Here is a 14166-nt window from a genome sequence, read left to right on the forward strand (position 1 = left end):
TTGCTTTTGTTGAGGGAAACGGTTGCAATGTCGTTGTGGTTGTGATGGTAGTAGTGTCAAGTGTGGTGGGTTGTACAATAGGGGTCGAAGTTTCTCTAGAATTTTGTTATATTTCATTAGAGGAAGACATGGTTGGATTGATGGAGATGAAACAGAATGTATTGGAAGGATATTATGAGATTGAAAAAGTGTGGGCAAGCAACTTGTTTGACTATCTATTTTGTGGGTTGCCAACTCTGTGTTTCAGGAGCCACTCTTATCAGAAAACGGAGGGAAAAACTTTCTCTATTGAATTGATTAGAAAAATCTACAATGTACAACTTATATACAACCAGAAAAGCTAAAACAAAGATGAAAACTAAATGCTAAAAATGAAAAACTAACTTCACACGTGTAAAACTATATACTAACAACCTTTCCCACATGTCATAACTAACCACTTAGCTAATAAATACACACTAAGCTACACACAGTTTAATACTTGAAGCTATTGTCATTTTCTGTTGTTTTTGTTTCTTCCTTCAATGCTACAACTTTCCTTGTCACTGATTCAGTCAAGTTGCCTTCATGCTTCTCATGATTCTTCTTAGCATTATGATACTCCCCCTCAAGGGAAGCTGCAAAATGAATGTTGATCATCCCCATTCTACAAACCAAACTTGAAAATTGATTGAAACTAAGTGCCTTGGTCAATAAATCAGCAAGTTGACAATGTGTTCTAACATGAATTAACTTGATGACTTTTTCAAGCACCTTACCCTCACTACATGACAATCAATGTCAATATGCTTGGTCCTTTCATGGAAAATAGGATTTGATACAATGTGTAGTGCAGCCTGACAATCATAGAACAACAAAGCTTCTCTATTGTGCTGAACTCCAATGTCTTTTAGAAAGTACAACAACCAAACTACCTCACATGTAGCCATAGCCATTGCCCTATACTCTGCATCTGCTGAAGACCTAGACATTGTGCACTATTTTTTGATTTCCATGAAACTAGTGAGTCACCAATGAATATATTATAACCAGTCATTGACCTTCTTGTATTAGGGCATGCTGCACAATCAGAATCTACAAACTCCTTCACATGTGATAGGCTAAGAATATATTGACCCCTTGTGATGAATTAATCAATTAATTAGCCAAGTTAATTAATTAATTCGATTAACATGCAATATGCATGGTCGTACAAACAAATCACCAACTAAAGTAAATATACAACGGAAAATAAATTTAACACGGTGATTTGTTTATGAATGGGGAAAACCTTCAAGGCAAAAACCCCACTGGATGATTTTAAGATCACCACTCCTGAGAATCCACTATTATCACAAAAAGTGGTTACAAGTAAAGGAATCCCAGTACCTTATACCAACCTACAGTTGAACCGTTACTCCAATATCCAATTGGACTTGTTCTGTAGTGACAATCTCTCCTTTTAATGCACGGCTCCTAGTACGTGACTAACCAATTCGATGCATGAATCCAAGTATGTGACTAACCACCAACTTGAGAAGGATCTTGGTTGCAAAGTTCTTTAGTGCATCACCACGATGAAGATCACGAAGCTCTTGGTCACAAAACCCTACGATGTACAAACGCAATAGCTTCTTGAAGAGAAAGATGAACTAGGGCATATGGCTCCAGTTACAATATGCTTGTGAAAACCTTTTGCATCAAGTTGCACTCACTTGCATCAACTGTGACAGCCTTAAAAATAATCCTTATATATGTTTAAGATTCTGAGAAAAGAAAACTCAAACATGCATCCATGATTTAGAGTGAAATCATATTTGAAAAATTGATTTTTATAGATCTCAATAGATAAGTTATTTGTCGAGAGCTTCGAGCATCAGGCTTAAATAGCCTTTTAAACCTTGATAGATACTAGCTGTCAAGCTAGCTGACGAGCTTTAAAATTCAACACTTCTTCACTTGATTCTTGGACAGACTTGCATGGTTTTAACACATGAACTTGAAACCTTGTTCCTTGAAGTACTAAATACATCCTAGATCTACCTAATTACAAGTAAAGTGCGTTTTATCAAAGGATTGGCCAATTCTCCATTGACATATGTTCCTAACATGAATCACATGTGTCCTAACAATCTCCCCCTTTGGCAATGCGTGACAAAACCACAACAAACAAATGAACATATGAGAGAAGTCATAAATCACTCAACTCATACTCACTTGTTGAATACAATAAAATCTATCATAACACAAACTCTTGAAAAACTTTGCAAGAAGAGAGTTTATGGTAAGAAGATTTTGATAACCTATATTTTTGAAATACTTTAAACAAAACTCATCACGGCATCTTAGTGTGAAACAGAAATAAAAGATTGCATACAATATATAAGAAATATGTGCATAAAGAGAGAAAAGAAACAATACATGAAGAGATAGGTGAAGAAACATACATCAGCATATATATAACAAAAGATAAGTACAATGTATGTCAAATGGTCACAAGACCGATATACATGAGGTAAAAGTAAAAGAAAGAAAAGAAAATACATAATAACCTCACAAAATCCCTCAAAATATAAACACTCCCCCTAACAAAAATCTCCTATGCTAAGTCTTCCCTTAAATACATGACTACTCTCATACCTAAAACTACTCCCCATTTTTGTCATGAATTGTTAGGTTCTAAGACTTTAGATTTAAATGTATTAGAATTTCATTTTGTAATGTTGGCAAACCATGATCAAAACGTTTAATCTTGTTTTAGACATATTCAAAGTATGTTTGTGTGTAAAGTTGGAATCGAGTGTACTACAGGATTTACTGTGTAAATCTACCTAGTTCGATCGATCGAGAATTAGACTCGATCGATCGAAGCTCCTGCAGATTTTCCAACTTAGCCCAAGCCCGTTTGACATGTAGGGTTTTATATTTTGCCTTAAGTATAAAAAGAAAAACCCTAGCCACGTTTTTAAGTTGTTGTTTATGCTGTGTGTATGAATCTCTTATGAGATCTAAAAGTGTTTACCTTCATACATACTTAGGATTTCCAATCTCAAGATTAATGTCGAGAGCTTGGTGATCATTTCAGTTGCTACACAAAGAGCTTAAAGAGAAACACAAGTGGAAGTACTTGCGGTTACTGTGAATCTAAGAAAAAAGTAGTCCATAGACTCGGAGATATCACTTGGTCGTGGTAGTAAGTTTCATACTCAAGGTAGCAATAGGATGTTAGTGGTCTAAGTCACTATTGTGTAAACTTCAATTCTTTCACAGTGGATCTGTTTTACCTTGAGGATAGCTAGGTTAAATCATCCCCAAGTTTTTTACTAGTTTGGTTTTCCTGGGTTATCTTATCATTGTGTTATTTATTTTTCGCAATGTTTCAATGATATGATTTATCTGTGCTAACCTAGATCTACATAATTTACCTAAGTTAATTACTTGGCTAAATAACTAGGTTAATCTGTTTGTATTTAAGGGGTTTAAAAATGTACATGAATGACAAAGGGTAAGTAACTCAAGCAATCATCTCATCATCACTGGAAGAGCTAGCATCCTCATCCTCATCCTCATCATTGTCAGAGTCACCATCATCGTCGTCCTCAGATGCCTCTAAAGAAGGAGAGGGAGACTCCACGAAGCCACCAAGGCGAGCTTGCCATTGTGCAATATGGCTGACATAGGTGTTCACCTGACGTAACTCATCACTAAGTGTGTCAAGGCAAGCATCCATGCACTAAAGCTGCACCATGACCACCTCGAGGGTCACACCACCCACAAAAGAAGAAGGAGTCGATGAAGATGGAGCAGATGAAGCCTGAAGAGTCGTCGTCTCAATCCGTAGTCGCTTTGGCTGAAGCTAGGCCACACTTCGTCAAAAGATAGCAACGTCTATGGCATACATGACTGAGAAGTGTGTGGAGGAGTATGAAATAAAAGAGAAAATCAATAGTAAGTCCCTCGAGTAAGGATAACAAAAATTGAGCACAAGGCTCAGTAATAGAATTATAGTGAGACAAGGGATAAAGAACAAATGTCATCACCATATTCAGGAACCTCGGACCTTTAGCAAAGGCCGAGCAATGGGGTGTTTTGACGTTCACCCCAAGATGAAGGTGACTCACAGAAGAGAGATGAGAGTTCGTCTTTAGACACGGTCTTAAAACAATTGCAGCTAAGGTAGTCAGGAAGTGCTACCCTAGGAACATGTAGCACCTCGGATACAACATCTAGAGTGACTACAAAGCACGTACCTCAAATGCGAGTGATAAAAAAAGGTACAGAATAGTCAAATCCGTGCATATTGAAGTAAAACTCCTACATGGTCACGGAGGGACAAGTGACCGGGATGCCACACAGTGACTTCCAACACCTACTGTAGATGACAATGGGAAGGTCAGTATCGGAAAAGTCCAATAGAACGTGTTAGGTTCTAAAGTTTAGGACATTATGTATTTTAGAACTCTAATGTGTAATGTTGGCAAACTATGATCAAAACAATGTGTTTAGAAGTGTTTAAAGCTAGCTCAAAGTTGTATGTCAATGTAAAGTTGGAATCGAGTGGAAAGCAGAAAGCAGTATGGCTTTCGGCCTGGCTCGATCGATCGAAGCTCAGGCTCGACTGATCGAACGTCGGGCAGATTGCTTTTCTGCAGATTCGTCCAACTCAGCCCTATGTGTTTAAAACGTTTTTAGGGTTTCTTATTTGTCCTAAGTATAAAAGGCAAACCCTAGCCACGTTTTAGTGTTGCTCATATTGTGGTTTGTGTAAATCTCTTGTGTGATTTAGAGGAGCTTTCCTTTACACAAACTTAGGGTTTTCAAGGAAGAGATATTCTCTAAACCTTGATGATCAAAACAGTTGCTGCCATTAAAGTTTAAAGAATACACAAGCGGAGGTGCTTGTAGCTGGTGAAATCCAAAGAAAGAAGGAGTCCTTGGATTCGGAGCTTGCACGTGGTCGTGTCAGTAAGTTCTACTGGTTGGTAGCATTAGGAAGTCGAGCGGGGGTGCTTGTAAGTCCTTTTGTATGAACTTCGATTCTTTCTGATAGTGGATTCAAGTTTACCTTGAGGATAGCTAGGTCAAATCCTCCCTAGGTTTTTACCGGTTTGATTTCCTGGGTGATCATATCGTGTGTTATTTATTTTCCGCTGCTTTGCATGATTTGATCTTTATTATTGTGATAACCTAGATTTGTTAATCTGACTAAGTAACAACTTGGCTAATTAACTAGGGTTAATCAATTGTTTAAGGGGTCTAAAAAACTGTCAAGTGGTATCAGAGCAAGTAGCTCTTTTGTTGTTGATCTTTTGATCTTTGAGCTGATCCTTGACCCCTGTTGTCATGGAACACGGACACTCTCTAGTTATTCCTACTCACTTTGATGGGAATAATTATGCTTACTAGAAAGTAAGGATGAAAGCCTTCCTGAAATCCATTGACGAGAGGGTGTGGAATTCCGTTGAATACGGATGGGAGAAGCCCACTACTCCTGTTAGTGAGTGGCAAACTTCTCAAAAAGAAGCAGCTTCGTTTAATAGCAAGGTTATGAATGCGATTTTTAATGCTGTTTCTATGGAGGAATTTAAGAGAATCTTGAATTTTGAGATCGCTCATACTGCTTGGAATATCCTCCAAACTGTGCATGAAGGCATAAAGGCTGTCAAAATAAATAAAGTGCAGCAATTGACTTCAAAATTTGAAAGCATTAGGATGTCTGATGATGAATCGTTTGATGAATTCTATGCTAAACTGAATGATATTGTTAATTCTGCTTTTAACTTGGGTGAAATCTATGATCAACCTAAAATTGTTAGGAAGATTCTTAGATCTTTGACTGAAGACTTTAGACCCAAAGTGACTGCCATTACTGAAAGCAAGGATGTGGACTCCATCCCTGTTGATGAGCTTGTAGGATCTCTTCAATCCTATGAGTTGGATCTACCTAAAACTTCCAAATCCAAATCAATGGCTCTTAAGTCAGTTGATGATGTTGATGGTGGTGGATTTGATGATGAGCTCTCTGCTACAGAGATTGCCTATCTTGCCAAGAATTTTAAAAATTTTCTCAGGAATAACAATAAAAAGGCAAGAGGCACAAACACTGCTGAACCTAGAAATTTTAGGAAGTATGATCCCACTAAGGTTAACAACAATGATAAACCTAGAGAAAAAGTAGGTCAACCTTCCAATAATTCTATGGGCTCTCAATGTTTTGGATGTCAAGGGTATGGACACTTGAAATCTGAATGTCCAACCTATTTGAAGTCTATGGGTAAAGTTATGGCTGTAACCCTTAGTGATGGTGAAGTTTCTGATCATGATTCTGATTGTGATGAGGATGGAAACTTCATTGCTTTCACTGCTACTACTGTAGTTGATGAGAGCATATCTGTTGAAGAGAACCCTTCTGATGGGGAACTCTCTGAAGATGCAGATCTTCAAGAGGCCTATAACAAACTTTGCAAAGTTGTTACAAAGGATGCTATGAATGTTGAACTTAGCCTAAAGAAAATTGAATCTCTTGAGCTTGAAAAGAAAAATTTGCTTGTTAAATTATTTGATGCTAATGACCTTTTGAAGAATGTGAAAACTGAAAACATGCTTTTGCTTGATAAAGTTAAATCCTTAGAACTTGATTTATCTGTTGCTAGATCTGCTAGTTCTAAACTTGATCAAATGCTAAGTGTTCAAAAGTCATCTTCTGACAAAACTGGTTTAGGTTATGTTGATAGCATCTGTGTGTCCGCTCCTCATTCCACTAAGTTTGTTCCTTCATCTTCTTCCTCTGAACCTTCTGCGAGTGAGATAGTGAGTGATACTGTCAAACCCCTTGTGAGTGAGGTTGCTAAACCCTTAGAAGGTTCACCATCTAGGAAGATTAGGGTTGATCTGAAAGAATCTAAGCCTAAGAAGCCTACCCTATCTAAGGACAAGACACATGATAAACCTGCATGGGTATGTCATTTTTGTGGAAAGACTGGACACATACGTCCAAATTGCTACAAGCTGCAAGCTGCAAAGAGAGTAAACAAACCAAAAGTACCTGTGCCTCAAGCACTTGATCCTATGGTACTTATTGGTGATTTGGTAAAGGCTTTAAACCTTTATTCTAATCCTGGAGTTGGAAATCATTCTCAAGTGAATAAGAACTCCAATGCTCGTGGTGCATCTAAAAAGTTTTGGATGCAAAAGACTCGACCTAACTGAGTCTTTCTGACATGGTCCTTGTGCTTCATTGCTATACCCTTTGTGACCATTATTATTTGGTTTTTTTTTGTCTCTAGGATTTGCATTGCATAACATTCATGCATTTCATTCTATGTGTTTTTATTTGTATTAAAAAAATAAAATAAAAAAAATAATAAAAAAAAGGGAAAAGGAAGCACATTTTGTTTTTGCACTATTCTTCTTGGTTTTTGAGAACAAGGTTGGTCAAAATATTTTCACATAACATGTTGTTTGTACCTTGTTTAGCTTTGATGAGCTTATTTATTGCACTCTACTAGTTGAAGATTTGTAATGCATGTTGTGTGGGAAAGATGTGTATGGTTTTTTGATTACTATGTCTTAATCTTGAAGTCACATGTTTTTAAATGTTGGACTTGAACTTTTAGAGAAAGGCATAAATAACCATCTCACCACTAGTCACTAGCCAATCATGAACACCTTAGTGCATATCATAAGATTTTGTGCTCGAGAAAGTGTAGCACATGCACAAAAAGAACATAAGATGAAGCCTCGGTTAAAGTGCTTAATTCTTAAAATCTAATTGGTGTGTACTATTAGGCTTGAAGCCAAACTCACAATAAACTTAAAATTGGAATGTATATTATGAGGCATAAATACAAGAAACTTAAATGATTGCAAGCTTATGATCTAGGAGATGTGGGAGTTACATGATGTAACTCTTTAGGTGATAGTCTCTTTTAAAATTCTTTGTGATGAATTTTGTAGACTTTGTGATTAATTGCTATTCACATATCACCTCACATGTTTCTCATGTCTTTGCTAGTCGCACACACTACACGAGTTACTCGTTGCTAAACATTGTACATGTTATTGTGTGTGTTTATGGTCTGACCAACCAAGTTTTAGCAATCACTATGAATTATGTGCAAACTAAATTTGTTGCTTAAAAATTTGTGGAGAATGCAAAATTTTGTTTTTGGGGATATTGAGTTTAAAATTCTTGTTTGGAAAAACATATCATCTCATACTCATGCATTTTTGGTCTTAAATTTTAATGCTTTGAGTCAAATCTTTTTGTTTTTCAAAAATTGTGTTTTTTCCAGAAAATTTGGTGAGCCTCTGCCTGATTCGATCGGTCCATCCTGTTTTTCGACCGATCGAAATTTTAAAAATTTTAATTTTTTTTAAAAGAGGAAGCCTCTGTCTGTTTCGACCGGTCGAGGCTGATTTTCGACCGATCAAAACTCGGGTTTCTGGTTTTTTAAAAAGGCAGAATAGGACTTTTTCAAAGTCACTATTCAAACTTTTTCAAAGTTCCTCTCTCTCTCTGCGTTGGCACTCGGCTCCACCATCAATTTTTGTCATTTTCCTTCAAGATTCTTGCTGGGTTTTTGTCTTTGGAAGCCGGTAAGACCCTTTTGCCCATCCTTTTCAAGTTTATTTCTTGATTTCATGCATTTTTCATGCATTCTCATGTCTATTTTCGGCACTTTCAAAATTATTGGGTTTTTGATGATTCAAGCCAATTCTTGTGTAATTGATCAATGGGTTTTTATGCCATGATGTTATATTAATGTTCCCTATGATTTAATTTGATCAATTTGGTGGTTTTTGAAAAATTGAAAATTCTAGGGTTTTGAATTTGATCCGAATTGGGGATTTTGTCAAATTAGGTTTAAATTGATGAAATTGGCTTCTCCAATTGATGTAATTGGTCATTATTATTGTTATTCTATCATATGCAATTATCAATTCGTCAATTTTTTTAAAAAAATTGATCAAGTGGTTTCTTTAATTTGGGGTTTTTGTGTTAAAAACCTTTATGTGCAAGCCATTTTTATAATTTGAATCTTTTTGACTCAATTCACTGCATTAGCACATGCATCATGACATTTTAACTTGTTCATGCATCATATAGGTTTTGATTTGTTTTGTTTTTGTGCTAACTTGCAGTCTGCCCTTGGTTTCTGTTTTGTGGTTTTTGTTCTTTCGCTCTGTGTTTTGATCCTTCTCTTAGCACCATGCGTAGGAAAACTAGAGCTAATAGGACCACTTCCACTTCCTCTGAGTCTCCACCTAGAGTAGAGCTGTTTAAGAATGATAAGTGTAGAGAAGCCTATGACACCTTAATCTGTAGGCGTAAGATCTAGTCTGAGTGAGCTGTTGTGTTAGATGCGCTTGATCCGGCCATTAGGGCTAACTTTGAGTCTAGGAGTTGGTTGCCTCTCGTACAGATAGATCATCCACCTCCGACCGCCCTGATTAGAGAATTCTATGCGAATCTCTCTTGCCACATCTATGATTCCAACACCCTTGTTAGGAGTTGGATACGAGGTGTAGAGTTCACCATTACCCCTCGGGTGGTGGCTGATGCTCTAGGGATGCCGGTAGTTCGGGATGCTGTCTATCCCTATAAGGAGTCACCCTCTTTAGATGTAGTCATGTCATACATCACTGGGTCATCTATCCAGTGGGGTTCTGATCCTCGAATCACGTCCGCTGAGCTTACCGAGACTGCTTATCTCCTTTTTAGGATTGCGTGTCATTCTATGTGGCCTATCTCTCACTTCCACACCATCCCTTTAGAGCGATGTGTGTTTTTGTATGCCTTAGCTTCTGGAGCGTCTATCGGTTTTTCTCACTTGTTCCTTCGTTCTTTGAACGAGGTTCATAGGAGTTCTGCCGTAGGGCATGCGCTGATTCATCCTATTTTCATTTATAGGATTCTCCTCTATTTGGGTTTAGATGATTTTCCTTCAGGTGAGCCTGTTCATGTGATAGCTCCTATAGGTGCCACCTTTCTTCGTCAGAGGGCTGCTCAGTTGAAGGGTCCTCCTTCTCGTCCTAGAGGTGCGTCGTCTAGTAGTGTTCCCCCTCCTCCCTCTTCTACAGGTACAAATGCTGCTGAACCTTCAGGTACTGCTGATGCTGCTGTTCCTCCACCGACTGCTACGGATGATTCAGACATTCGTCGCACGTTGGATCATCTCTTGACCATTCAGGCAGCTTAAGGACAGATTTTGGTGGACGTGCTTGATGAGATCCGTGCCTTGCGTGCGGAGTTGGCGTAGTTTGGACCACCTCCCTTTTGATGATGGATTTCTTGTGTGCCCTTTGGCATTCCGTCACAAAAAGGGGGAGTACTTGTGGAGTTTGCTTTCAGGGGGAGATTTTTGTTTTTGGTTGGAGTTTGTGGAGTTTTTAGATTGTATCTAGGTGTTTCACTGTGTACTTAACTTTTTTAGCTCTTTCCTTGTTTTTGATAGATATTCATGTTAGGGGGAGTTTTATGTTTTTTGTTAGTACTTTATTTGTTTCTTGTTTCAAACTGCTTATTGATTTATATTCATGAGTTATTCATTGATATATGTCTTTATTTGTGTGTTGTTTGAATTCAAGAAGTTATTTTGTTTTACTTGTATTATTTCCACACATGCGGTTATGCATTTTGTTTAGTGTTTCAGGAAATATACAGGTTGATTCAATTGAGCTGCTGTCTACACTTGCAACTGATGGATAGTAGTTAGGATTGAATTTTTGTTTATGAGCATTATTTTGTAAAGGGCTTTTTCATGTTGTAAACTTTGAGCTTATATGTTGTGTTTTGTCACAGATTGCCAAATGGGGAGTTTGTTAGGTTCTAAAGTTTAGGACTTTATGTATTTTAGAACTCTAATTTGTAATGTTGGCAAACCATGATCAAAACAATGTGTTTAGAAGTGTTTAAAACTATCTCAAAGTTGTATGTCAATGTAAAGTTGGAATCGAGTGTAAAGCAGAAAGCAGTGTGGCTTTCGGCCTGGCTCGATCGATCGAAGCTTAGGCTCGACCGATCGAACGTCGGGCAGATTGCTTTTCTGCAGATTCGTCCAACTCAGCCCTATGTGTTTAAAACGTTTTTAGGGTTTCTTATTTGTCCTAAGTATAAAAGGCAAACCCTAGCCACGTTTTAGTGTTGCTCATATTGCGGTTTGTGTAAATCTCTTGTGAGATCTAGAGGAGCTTTCCTTTACACAAACTTAGGGTTTTCAAGGAAGAGATATTCTCTAAACCTTGATGATCAAAACAGTTGCTGCCATTAAAGCTTAAAGAATACACAAGCGGGGGTGCTTGTAGCTGGTGAAATCCAAAGAAAGAAGGAGTCCGCGGATTCGGAGTTTGCACGTGGTCGTGTCAGTAAGTTCTACTGGTTGGTAGCATTAGGAAGTCGAGCGGGGGTGCTTGTAAGTCCTTTTGTATGAACTTCGATTCTTTCTGATAGTGGATTCAAGTTTACCTTGAGGATAGCTAGGTCAAATCCTCCCCAGGTTTTTACCGGTTTGGTTTCCTAGGTGATCATATCGTGCGTTATTTATTTTCCGCTACTTTGCATGATTTGATCTTTATTATTGTGATAACCTAGATTTGTTAATCTGACTAAGTAATAACTTGGCTAATTAACTAGGGTTAATCAATTGTTTAAGGGGTCTAAAAAACTGTCAGAACGATTTAGTGTTCCAAATGAATGCCATGTCGTAAAAATTTCTTTGAGAAGTCCGTACGGGCCTTCTTATCATGGAGCCTAACATGGGAGGAGGTAGAATTAGAGGAAGATGCCCTAGAATGAAGAGGGTTCCAGGATGGAGCAAATTTGCATTTAGGTGCCATAAAGCAAACTAACACATAGAAAGAGAGAAAGAAACACACACATAGAAAAGTACCAACACAGATCAATATAGGAATATAGAGAAATGAAGGTACATATGCATGAAAAATGCATAAGCATGTAATATGAAATAGTAAAAACATCATGGGCTCAGCCCAATCCAATCTTACCAGCACACATCATTTCAACATATTAAGCACACATCAGTAATGCTTGAAACACTGTTAAAATGCAAATGTGATGCAATGCATGAACATTTAGGTTCATTTAAAAAAAACCCATCCCAAAAATTTTACAAAAACCCACAAAAACCTAGATCTACATGAATGAAATGCATGAAAAAAAGGGATAACAAGATCTTATCAGTGAAGGAAGAAACAACCTACGTCGAAAATCACTTGGAAATGAGGTTTGGAGTGAGAGAGAAGTGTTTGGGAAGGTGAGGAGATAGAAAGAACGAGAGAGATCGAGAAAAATGAAATGGAAATTGCATTGAAGCTATATATAGAAATCCACAATTCTCGACAGATCGAGAGGTATCGAGAGGTGTCAAGCTTTAAAATTCGATAGATACAGCTATTGAGAGGTGTCCACAACAAAATAATCTCGATGGATCGAGAAGCTATCCAGCAGCTATTGAGGAGAAAGAAACTTTCTCGATGGATTGAGAAGCTGTCGAGAAGCTATCGAGAATGATTCTTAAGAACCTCGATGGATCGAAAATGCGATAGAAGCTATCGAGAAAGGAAGCTCAAGAGCTCGATAGATAGCCTAGCTATCAAGAGGTGTCCATAGCTATCGAGGTTACTTAACAAAATTGTTTTTCAAGTAGAGAAAAACACAGATATGAATGCAATCAAGCATGCTACGCAACAAAAGATCCAATCAACATTTTAAGCTCTCAAAAGCATCTCTCAACACACAAAAATGTTCAGCTAACCGATTTTATATTTCAAAAATAAGTCAAGATAGTTTAGTGAGCATATATTAACACATGTATCTCTTGTAATGGCCAAATCATATTGTACCTGCATATGTATCAAAGGTAACAAAGAATATTGTGTGTTATGTGTGAACAACATTGCAAGATTGCATAAGTGTCTATATGTTATGACGATTTGAGATATGAGAAAATTATTTTAACTCACACACAATCATAACAGCTTAATAGGGACTATCACCTTCAAGGTACATCCTATAACTCCCATATCTCCTAGAATACATTGTACCTGCATATGTATCAAAGGTAACAAAGAATATTGTGTGTTGTGTGTGAACAACATTGCAAGATTGCATAAGTGTCTATATGTTATGACGATTTGAGATATGAGAAAATCATTTTAACTCACACACAATCATAACAGCTTGATAGTGACTATCACCTTCAAGGTACATCCTATAACTCTCATATCTCCTAGAATACATGCTTGCAATCATGTAAAAAGCATTTTTATCCTTTTTGCTTTTATTTTCTTTGCATGTTTTCTTTTAAGCAAATCGTGCATAGGCATATAAAAGAGTGAAAAGAAATACCCACTTATGTTAAGATTTTGACATTGTACTTTTGCTATGCCGAAGCATACAAATGTCATTTCATGATTGGCGGGCAACAATGATGAGATGGTTATTTATGCCTTTTTCTTATGATTTTCTATTCCTTCCCATCAAAAAGAGTGATACGAGTGTTAAGTACAAGAGATTACTTAATCTTACTCATCACAAACACAAGCCATAAAGTTCACTTGCTTAGTTGTGCATAAAGACGCTCATCTAAGCTACAAATGATACAAAGTTTAGAAAATTTTGTTTCAATGGCCATTCAAGGTACAAAAATACCAATGTACAAATAACACACACTGTTTTTGTATTTTTTTTTTTTTATGAAAAAAAAAAACAAAAAAAAACAAAATAAAGCAAAAACTGAAAACAAACAAACAAAAACATGTTAATCAACACAGAGCATAAAATTAGACTAACTCAAAACAAGAAATCAAAACACATAAGTAATGCATAACCAAAAACAAACAAACAAAAACATGTTAATCAACACAGAGCATAAAATTAGACTAACTCAAAACAAGAAAGCAAAACACATAAGTAATGCATAACCAAAAAGAGAGGGAGAGAGAGAAAAAGTGATTAAATCACTTGAAGCCTTTTTCCTTCCACACTTTGGAGGAACCCTTCCGTTTTACAAAACCTTAATTCGGTGGTGAAGGAAAGAATTGAAACTATTCAAGTTCAAAAGGAACATAAGGGCTTTAAGTAGATCTCCAAGAGGAGCAAAAGATGATGGAAATTGATTCTGGTTTCTTGATGAGATCATACTAATGCTCTGTTGAGTGGATAAC

The sequence above is a fragment of the Quercus lobata genome, chromosome 12 (assembly GCF_001633185.2).
Source record: "Quercus lobata isolate SW786 chromosome 12, ValleyOak3.0 Primary Assembly, whole genome shotgun sequence".
Lineage (NCBI taxonomy): Eukaryota > Viridiplantae > Streptophyta > Magnoliopsida > Fagales > Fagaceae > Quercus > Quercus lobata.